This window comes from Oncorhynchus kisutch, linkage group LG27 (assembly GCF_002021735.2).
Source record: "Oncorhynchus kisutch isolate 150728-3 linkage group LG27, Okis_V2, whole genome shotgun sequence".
NCBI classification, from domain to species: Eukaryota; Metazoa; Chordata; class Actinopteri; order Salmoniformes; family Salmonidae; genus Oncorhynchus; species Oncorhynchus kisutch.
Genome location: NC_034200.2, coordinates 42454144 through 42464958, shown reverse-complemented (window position 1 = coordinate 42464958; position 10815 = coordinate 42454144). Strand labels below are relative to the sequence as shown.

At 44.9% G+C, this 10815-nt stretch overlaps 1 protein-coding gene across 2 annotated transcripts in view; it reads left to right on the top strand.

Annotated features, from left to right (window-relative positions):
• The first annotated feature begins 6224 nt into the window (after positions 1-6224).
• The window catches only part of LOC109879708 (ubiquitin carboxyl-terminal hydrolase 33), a 78181-nt gene continuing 73590 nt past the window's right edge, over positions 6225-10815 (top strand). For both annotated transcript variants that reach the window (XR_004205843.1, XM_031807133.1), the window contains exon 1: positions 6225-6347. The gene's annotated coding sequence lies outside the window, so the exon portion shown is untranslated. The remainder of the gene's footprint in view (positions 6348-10815) is intronic.

Sequence of the window (10815 nt, the reverse complement as noted above, 5' to 3'; positions counted from 1 at the left end):
TCTGTTCCCTTTGAGTCGTTCTCTACAATATACCTCCAGTTAACTCTATAGCCAGATACTCATTGACTGTCTTGCAATGTTTTGCTTGCTTAGGCTGGGTGGGGGGTGGTTTGAGGGAGTCAGGCTGGATTGGAAGGGGGTGGTTTGAGGGAGTCAGGCTGGATTTGGGGAGGTTCACCTGGTTTAGAGGGAGGAATGTATAACAGCCAGATGGTGAGTCCTGTTGGAAGTGACATCTCTCCCCTCTCGTGGTCAGCTCCAACCCGGTCCCCCCCCCCAGTGTTCCAGGAAGACTAATATCTTCAAACCTCTTTGGGCTCAGTCGACTTATCACTCACCTCAATAAAAACTATTAGCCAATCACACACATCCGTTAGACTAAGTCCTTATCAACAGTCAACTTGTCTATTTTACATGACCCCAGTTATCTCATTTTTATGAGTGATACGGGAACATCCTGTAAACTCGTAAGATTTAAATCACAAATGTCTGTTGGAGAGAAGTTAATATATACTCATCTTTCCTCTCGCGAGGAGAAACAGGGTTATGTTCTCTTTCAGTTACTTGTTTCAACGATTCACATGTGTGTGTGAAACTCCCTGATCGCAGGCACACGCCGACCAATGGTCTCCAGACAACGCCTCAGAGGCCACGACAGAACCGTGTGAGCCTGGGAAGGTGCTGTGACTTCCAGTCACCTCATGACAGTAAGAGGGGACGCTTGTCGCCGCATTACAAATCTCCTGCTAGGTGATGGATGCCTTTTGAACAGTGCCCAAGAGGTAGCTGCTCAGAGGCTGTGACTCCTTGGTATTAAAAGATGGTATAATAGCATCCACTATCCAATGTGACAACCGTTGACGAGAGAGGTGCCCGGCCGCTCGTGTACATCTCTCGTTCTTTCCGTGTAGTTGAGTGAAGCTCTCGGCTAGTTGGCTGTACCTGCCCCAGTCCTACTGACCTTAGGCATAAAGATGTGGTTAGGCAATAGGGTTAACTTGATTAAACCCGCCCTAGGAGAGCACAACCTGATATTGCAAAGCACTTTGGCTGTTTTCTTGCTATGAGAAGAGCTCCATGATGCCTATCCAAATTTCTCCCAGACTCCCTCCACTACTAGGAGGTGGAGTTTCCAACTGGCCAACAAGATGAAGCCTACATTTAGCATGCCCTTGGCATCGGCTTCCACTCCACCGAATGATAGCGTTGGCTAGGCTGTTGCGTTTTAAGGAGCGGTTGGACACCCCTGAGAAGGATGTGACAAGCCCGGAGGACCAGGATGTGTTTCAGAGAGACTATATCAGTAGTTTTACATGGTTGCTATGGGGAAGGCGGTGTTGTGGTTAGGGCTGTTGGCATGACCACAGTAAAATTCCACGTGACCGTTGAGTCAAGGTAACCTCTGGTTATAACACTTTCCCCCCCCCCCCCCCCCCCCCCCCAATCGTCCAATTGCACATCTTAATCTTTTCTTTTTATTGGCCAGTCTGAGATGGCTTTTTCTTTGCAACTCTGCCTAGAAGACCAGCATCCCGGAGTCGCCTCTTCACTGTTGACGTTGAGACTGGTGTTTTGCGGGTACTATTTAATGAAGCTGCCAGTTGAGGACTTGTGAGGCGTCTGTTTCTCAAACTAGACACTAATGTTCTTGTCCTCTTGCTCAGTTGTGCACCGGGGGCATCCCACTCTTTCTATTCTGGTTAGAGCCAGTTTGCTCTGTTCTGTGAAGAGAGTAGTACACAGCGTTGGAGATATTCAGTTTCTTGGCCATTTTGTCACATGGAATAGCCTTCATTTCTCAGAACAAGAACAACTGACGAGAGCCTGCAATCGAACCCACAAATGCCGATGCTCCAGATACTAAACTAGTCCAGTTGTAATGCTAATTTAATCAGCACAAGTTTTCAGCTGTGCTAACATAATTGAAAAAGTGTTTTCTAATTATCAATTAGCCTTTTAAAATTATAAACTTTATATTAGATAACACAACGTGCCATTGGAACACAGGAGTGATGGTTGCTGATAATGGGCCTCTGTACGCCTATGTAGATATTCCATTAATAATCAGCCGTTTCCACCTGCAATAGTCATTTACAACATTAACGATCTCTACACTGTATATCTGATCAATTTGATGTTATTTTAATGGACAGAAATGTGCTTTTCTTTCAAAAACAAGGACATTTCTAAGTGACCTCTACATTTTGAACAGTGGTGTATATATTTTTAAATCCTTGCTTGCGCGTGCCAACGAGCGTCTGCATTGCCAGGTGCTAAAATAAAAGTATTATATTTGTGGCGCAGAACATGCTGCATGTCCTCATTGGCTTTTAGAAGCTTATACCTACTTGCCATCTCATTGGTTATACCCACGTGGAAGAGGAACTGAGGTCGGTTGTGTTAATACACCTTATGATGAAAGTTAGTTACCAATCGCCATAAAAAGGCCTGGAAGGAGGAGACTAGAAACGATTCGGTTGACTGTTTTATGTGTGGATTATGTTGAAGTCGGAAGTTTACATACACTTTAGCCAAATACATTTAAACTCAGTTTCTCATAATTCCTGACATTTAATCCTAGTAACAATTCCCTGTTTTAGGTCAGTTAGGACTTTTTACCACTTTGAGAAATCAAAGTCAGAATAATAGTAGAATAATAGAATAATAGTAGTGAGAATAGAATAATAGTAGTGAATTTTATTTCATCACATTCCCAGTGGGTCAGAAGTTTTACATACACTCAATTAGTATTTGGCAGCATTGCCTTTAAATTGTTTAACTCGGGTCAAACGTTTCGGGTAGCCTTCCACAAGCTTCCCACAAGTTGGGTGAATTTTGGCCCATTCCTCCTGACAGAGCTGGTGTAACTGAGTCAGGTTTGTAGGCCTCCTTGCTCACACACGCTTTTTCAATTCTGCCCACAAATTTTCTATAGGATTGAGGTCAGGGCTTTGTGATGGCCACTCTAATACCTTGACTTTGTTGTCCTTAAGCCATCTTGCCACAACTTTGAAAGTATGCTTGGGGACGTTGTCCATTTGGAAGACCCATTTGCGACCAAGCTTTAACTTCCTGACTGATGTCTTGAGATGTTGCTTCAATATATCCACATAATTTTCCTGCCTCATGACGCCATCTCTTTTGTGAAGTGCACCAGTCCCTCCTGCAGCAAAGCACCGCCACAACATGATGCTGCCACCCCCGTGCTTCACGGTTGGGATGGTGGTCTTCAGCTTGCAAGCCTACCCCTTTTTCCTCCAAACATAACAATGGTCATTATGGGCAAACAGTTTCATCAGACCAGAGGACATTTCTCCAAAAATCATCTTTGTCCCCATATGCATTTGCAAACTGTAGTCTGGCTTTTTGTTGTTGTGGTTTTGGAGCAGTGGCTTCTTCCTTACTGAGTTGCCTTTTAGGTTGTCGAGATATGACTTGTTTTACTGTGGATATAGATACTTTTGTACCTGTTTCCTCCAGCATCTTCTCAAGGTCATTTTGCTGTTGTTCTGGGATTGATATTCACTTTTCACACAAGTACGTTCATCTCTAGGAGACAGAACGTCTCCTTCCTGAGCGGTATGACGGCTGCATGGTCCCACGGTGTTTATACTTGCGTACTATTGTTTGTGCAGATGAAAGAGGTACCTCAGGCGTTTGGAAATTGCTCCCAATGGTGTGGCGGTCTACAATTTTTTATTCTGAGGTCTTGGCTGATTTCTTTAGATTTTCCCATGATGTCAAGCAAAGAGGCACTGAGTTTGAAGGTAGGCCTTGAAATACAGGTACACCTCCAATTGATGTCAATTAGCCAATCAGAAGCTTCTAAAGCCATGACATCATTTTCTGGAATTTTCCGAGCTGTTTAAAGGCACAGTCAATTTAGTGTATGTTAACTTCTGACCCACAGGAATTGTGAATAAGTGAATTATAAGTGAAATAATCTGTAAACAATTGTTGGAAAAATGACTTGTCACGCAAAAAGTAGATGTCCTAACTGACTTGCCACAAGTTTCGTTAAACTATAGTTTTGGAGTGGTTGAAAATCGAGTCCAAGGGTATGTACATTTCCGATTTACACTATATATGTGAGCTCAATCCGGAAACAATAGCCTGATCTTTTAAAATATTTTTTTATGAATGTGCTTTCATACAGCTATGGTTTATTACACACGCAGAAAAACATGAAACAAAAAAACGTATTTGTTTTCTCTGGTACATCATTCGTCTAGCCTATACTCAAATGAAATAACTTCAGTTGGCCTACAATTAGTCAATTTATTTGATTTTGTATAGCCTCGTGATAGGATTGATTTAAAAAAAGTTTTCTTAATGGATAGGCTAATATGACCATTTGAGCTACAGAATCTGTCACCACTGCGTTTCAATCACCTCTGTCCTTAATTCCTTTCACCAGTGAGGGGCTGGCAACAGTTAAATAAAATGTTTAATTGTAGAAACATGTTTCTCTCGATGTTCCCGGAAAGATTTCACTCTGTTTCCCAAATGTAAGAACTGCAAGAACAACGTTGGAGAGCCCAACGTTTGGGTGTAATATCACCTGTCGCACAGCAGAAGGCTGCGTGCTCCTCAAACGGTGGTTAACGTGTGGAGTGAAATATCTAGCCGACCCCGCATGAATAAAAGACGAACCGGCAGGTAAGTGGCCTCCATCCGCTATTGGAGTGCGTACGGAATAAGTCATCTCCTTCACCTGGCCATCTGAAAAATCGGCCATTATAAATATCAACTAATTTGACATATTAATACATTATTCAATTGAGAATAGTCTAATGTAGGATGAGAGCATTTTGTAATACCCAAATGCGTGATAACAGGGTGATTTTTGTGGGACCTTGTAAATGAATAAAAACATTTGGCAGCATTTGCATATCCATCTTTACATCCGGATTGACCGTTGTGAGCAGATGGTGTTTAACTACACTGAACCAAAATATAAATACGTTCATTTTTTTAGATTTACACAAGGTAATCAGTCAATTGAAAAATGTATTAGGCCCTATTTTATGGAATAAACAGGACTGAGAATAGTGATGCATCTGTTGGTCACAAGGTAGGGGCCTGGATTAAAAAACATTTGCCTTGTGCAGCACGACACCCCCTGAATAGAGTTGATCAGGTGGAGTTGCTGAATATTTTCAGGAACTGAGACATGCTGTCGATACCCATCCTAAACATGCTCAATGGGTGACATGTCTGGTGAGTGCGCAGGCTATGAAAGACCTGGGACATTTTCAGCTTCCAGGAATTGTGTACAGATCGTTATGACACTGGGCAGTGCATTATCATGCTGAAACATGAGGTGATGGTTGCCTATGAATGGCACAACAACGGGCCTCAGGATTTCGCCATGTTGTTATCGCTGTGCATTTAAATTGCCATCAATAATAAAAAGCAATTGTGTTCATTGTCTGTAGCTTATGCCTGCACATACCATAACACAACACTTTATGTAGAAATAATTTGGTTCTGCAAAATCTGTTTCATCGGCTGTCCGAGAGGCTGGTGTAAGACAATCCCGCAGGTGAAGAAGCCTGATGTGGAGTTCCTGGGATGGGATGGTTACATGTGAGGCCGGTTGGACGTGCTGCCATGGAGGAGGCTTATGGTAGAGAAATTAACATTAATTAATTCTCTGGCAACCGCTCTGGTGGACATTCTTGCAGTCAATATGCCAATTGCTGCTCCTTCACATCCTGTGACGTTTGTGACAGCTGCACATTTTAGTGGAACTGTACTGTCCCCAGCACAAGGTGCACCTGTTAAACAGCATGATCATTAAATCAGATTCTTGATATACCACAGCTGTCAGGTGGATGGGAGGCCTTATCGCAGCTCACTGGTCACCATAGCAACACCCACCCTTAGCACGCGCTCCAGCAGGTATATTTCACTGGTCATCCCCAAAGCAGAAAAACATATTTTCACCATGTCAGCTCAGGGATTCAATTTAGCAACCTCTCGGTCACTGCCCCAACGCTCTAACCACTAGGCTACCTGCCACCTCTACACTCTAACCACTAGGCTGTTTATTGGTCAGTGGGGGACGCTTTGGGCTGGGATTGTGCAGAATCAGATTGAGGTTATTCCACTGTTGACCGCCAGGTGGCGCAGCGACACCCGGTTCACACACCACCGGAAAACGGCCGTTGTGTCAAAAGGCGGATCTTCAACCTGGAAGTTTTTTTTGCTTTACGGTCAAACGGGAACTGTGACATTTTCCAAAGCATTACCGTTTGAAATAATGTCACAGATAGATACATATTTAATTGCCGTGTTTAACTTTCAAGATCAGTTCCTTTGAACTGTAACTTCATAAAGTGCAGGTGAGAGCCAAGAGGTTATTTTCCGGGTTTGTTTCATGCTGCAAAAGAGAAGAAGTAGCTGTTTTATTAGAGTGACTAGCTAGCTAGCTAATGTTAGCATGACAGCTCAATCCATCTATTCTGTTCCCATCAATACAACTATTGTTTAGCTAGCACGATTTGATCCGAGAACTTTTCTTGATTCTCACACATCAGAATTGAATTGGACCCGAAAACATATTTAATATCGACCGGTTTAGCCTCTTGGCTAACTAGTTAATATCACAGGGGCCATCAGCCCGTTAGCCTCTTGGCTAACTAGTTAATATCACAGGGGCCATCTGCCCGTTAGCCTCTTGGCTAACTAGTTAATATCACAGGGGCCATCTGCCCGTTAGCCTCTTGGCTAACTAGTTAATATCACAGCCAAGAGGCTAACGGGCAGATGGCTCCTAACTAGTTAATATCATAAGGGCCATCTGCCCGTTAGCCTCTTAGCAGTGAGTGTCGCACCGACTGATCTGCATGTGATGTCCGCCCCGTGGGCCTTTTTTGATGATCGAATAGTAGCTTCCTTCACTAAATACATTACATCCACATTGTTAGTAACTGTTTTGACATGCTGGGGTTTGTTGGTAGCTAGCCCATTCATAGAAGATAAACTATCATCAAAGACCGTACAGGAGGTGTCTCAACTCTGTTCTTAGCGCCTGTTGAAGGTATCGTCTTGAGGGAGGTTTTGTTGAAGGATAATTACCTGATCTGGCCTCGTTGTTCATCAGTGCTCATTAAGACATGTGAGTTGGGAGTTGTCTTGGTTAGATGTGAGGGTGTCTTAATAACAGAACATTATTACAAATAATTTTGTAGACCTCAACAAGCCCAAACAGATTTAGTTTCAATATGCTTTGTGTTGTAATCATGACAGTCAAAGGTAATATCAAAGTTGGGGTGGCAGGGTAGCCTAGTGGTTAGAGCGTTGGACTAGTAACCAAAAGGTTTCATGTCCAAATCCCCGAGCTGACAAGATACAAATCTGTCGTTCTGCCCCTGAACAGGCAGTTAACCCACTGTTTCCTAGGCCGTCATTGAAAATAGGAATTTGTTCTTAACTGACTTGCCTAGTTAAGTAAACTTTCCAATGCATGTTGTCAACCATCACATCCAGTACATGAAGACGGTAATTAACGTTTGGTTTCCGTTTCCTGTGTAACATCAATATTGTTATCTGACTGTCCATTAAATGAATTAGTTTTTAAAATGTAAATGTACATTCACACAGTCTTTCAGGTGTTGAGATCTGCGGATGGCCCTACCAGACCATGTGTGGGGAGGGTTTATTTCATCAGGAGGGGCTTGACCTGAGATGTCTGGATCTTCTTGTTGAGGTGCAGCGTCCACCTAATAAGGTTGTGTTCCGCACCCAGCTGGTGCTCTGTTTACTGGCTCTGTGTGCGGAAATGGTTGTGTTCCGCACCCAGCTGGTGCTCTGTTTACTGGCTCTGTGTGCGGAGATGGTTGTGTTCCGCACCCAGCTGGTGCTCTGTTTACTGGCTCTGTGTGCGGAGATGGTTGTGTTCCGCACCCAGCTGGTGCTCTGTTTACTGGCTCTGTGTGCGGAGATGGTTGTGTTGTGCACCCAGCTGGTGCTCTGTTTACTGGCTCTGTTTACTGACTCTGTTTACTGGCTCTGTGTGCGGAAATGCTCCTCTATTTCTCTGCTCTTCCTCTTCCTGTTCCTCCTGAAGACATTTCCTTGTTCTGTCTCCACGTCGTAGGACCTTTGCTCCACAGGTCTGACTACTGTGGCCCTCTGCCACCACTGTTTCTGTCCTGTGAGTGGCTGAACTCTCACCCTGTCATCTCCATTGGCAGCTCTGTGAGATCCTCAGCGGAGGTGTCGTAGTACGTTGCCCGTCTCTGCTGTCTTTCTGTGAACTTCTCCAGCTGACAGTTTGTCATCACCGGTCCCAGCAGATTTTCACTCATTAGCAGTAGTGTCTGTGTACGTCTTCCCATGAGCACCATGGCAGGGCTGCTGTCTGTTCCTTGTGAAGGGTATCCCTGTGATCCAGCAGGGTCAGGTACGGGTCAGAACCTGCTCTCTTTGCTTTTGCCATCAGTCTTTTGGCTGTTTTCACTGCCGATTCCACTTTCCCATTACTTTGCAGGTATCCTGGAGACGATGTTTTCAAGTCCCAAACCTTGCTGAAACTTGGGAACTGAAGAGTACTGGGGACCATTGTCTGAGGACAGGATGTCATGTATCCCATAGTGTGCAAAGTATGTCTTCAGTTTTCTAATGACTGTTTTGGACTGTGTGTTCTCCAAATGGTCCAGTTCCCAGAAGTTGGAGAGAGAATCAACTGTGGCCATGTAGTGTCTGTCGTTGAACTTGGACAGGTCAGTCCCTATTGGTGTCTCTTTCGTATGTTTCACACCCTCATGCAGTGCAGGTGCCACATTGTGCCATTCTCTGCATTATCTCTGACCCGAGGTCGGCAGGCACAATGACTCGCTCATCTCTGTTGTGAAAATACATGGCTACTTCCAAGGGTACATGTTATTACACTCCAGGCCACTTCTGCAGGATCACATGTTTCAGTGTCTGGAGCTCCCGGTCCAGATCAGTGGCTCTCTGGATGTGTCTGGAGCTCCCGGTCCAGATCAGTGGCTCTCTGGATGTGTCTGGAGCTCCCGGTCCAGATCAGTGGCTCTCTGGATGTGTCTGGAGCTCCCGGTCCAGCTCTCTGGATGTGTCTGGAGCTCCCGGTCCAGCTCAGTGGCTCTCTGGATGGCCTTTAGTCTCTCATTTGACACAGGCAGGTAGTGAATCATATTGATTGATTCCACTTCAACCTCCACAGGGCCTCTTGTCTTGTTCTGTGAGGTACGCCCCTGCTCAGGGTGTCGGCCAGCACCACATGTTTTCCCGGAAAGTATCGGAGACTGACCTCGTAGTTTTGGAGTCTCATGAGCATGCGTTGTAGTCTTTTTGGTGCGCTGAGGAGAGGCTTTATCATGATGCTCTCTAGAGGCTTGTGATCTGACTGCACTTCCACAGTTCATCCATGTGTGAACTGGTGGAACCTCTCCATGCCAAACACCAAGCTGCTCCTTCTCTCTCTATGCATACCCTTTATCAGTCTGTCAGGGCTCTGCTAGCTGCTCCTTCTCTCTGTGCATACCCTTTATCAGTCTGTCAGGGCTCTGCTAGCTGCTCCTTCTCTCTGTGCATACCCTTTATCAGTCTGTCAGGGCTCTGCTAGCTGCTCCTTCTCTCTGTGCATACCCTTTATCAGTCTGTCAGGGCTCTGCTAGCTGCTCCTTCTCTGTGCATACCCTTTATCAGTCTGTCAGGGCTCTGCTAGCTGCTCCTTCTCTCTGTGCATACCCTTTTTCAGTTGCTGAGTGGCCTTTCAGGTTGTGTTGATATAGGACTCGTTTTACTGTGGATATAGATACTTTTGTACCTGTTTCCTCCAGCATCTTCACAAGGTCCTTTGCTGCTGTTCTGGGATTGATTTGCACTTTTCACACCAAAGACAGAATGCATCTCCTTCCTGAGTGGTATGATGGCTGCGTGGTCCCATGGTGTTTATACTTGCATACTATTGTTTGTACAGATGAATGTGGAACCTTCGGGCGTTTGGAAATTGCTCCCAAGGATGAACCAGACTTGTGGAGGTCTACATTTCTTTCTGAGGTCTTGACATATCTTTTGATTTTCCTATAATGTCAAGCGAAGAGGCACTGAGTTCGAAGGTAGACATTGAAATACATCCACAGGTACACCTCCAATTGACTCAAATGATGTCAATTAGCCTATCAGAAGCTTCTAAAGCCATGACATCATTTTCTGGAGTTTTCAAAGCTGTTTAAAGGCACAGTCAACTGATTGTATATAAACTTCTGACTCACTGGAATTGTGATACAGTGATAAGTGAAATAATCTGTCTGTAAACAATTGTTGGAAAAATGACTTGTCATGCACAAAGTAGCTGTCCTAACCGACTTGCCAAAACTATAGTTTGTGAACAAGAAATTTGTTGTGGTTGAAAAATGAGTTTTAATGACTCCAACCTAAGTGTATGTAAACTTACGACTTCAACAGTATCTGTAACCTGGGCAACCAGTAGGTCCATCTCCTCTATACCACCCACCTGGTAGTGTGGTGGATGGGACTACCAGCTCTCTGTAACCTAGAGGGCAACCAATCTCCTCTATACCACCCACCTGGTAGTGTGGTGGATGGGACTACCAGAGGCAAGGCAGATCACCTATAAAGGGTGTGGCCAGGGTTTGTTTGAGGGGGTCTAGGTGGGTGGGGATGTGGTCTGGTCCTTTTGGTGCAGGTCCTCCGGGATGGGATCTCGCTGGTCTGGGCCGGGCGTCTCGCTGGTCTGTTGCTCCTGTGTGAGGTGTTGGGACTACGGTTGAGGGTGACGTCCTTCAGGGTCCTGGTGAAGGTGTGGACTGTTGTCTTGTA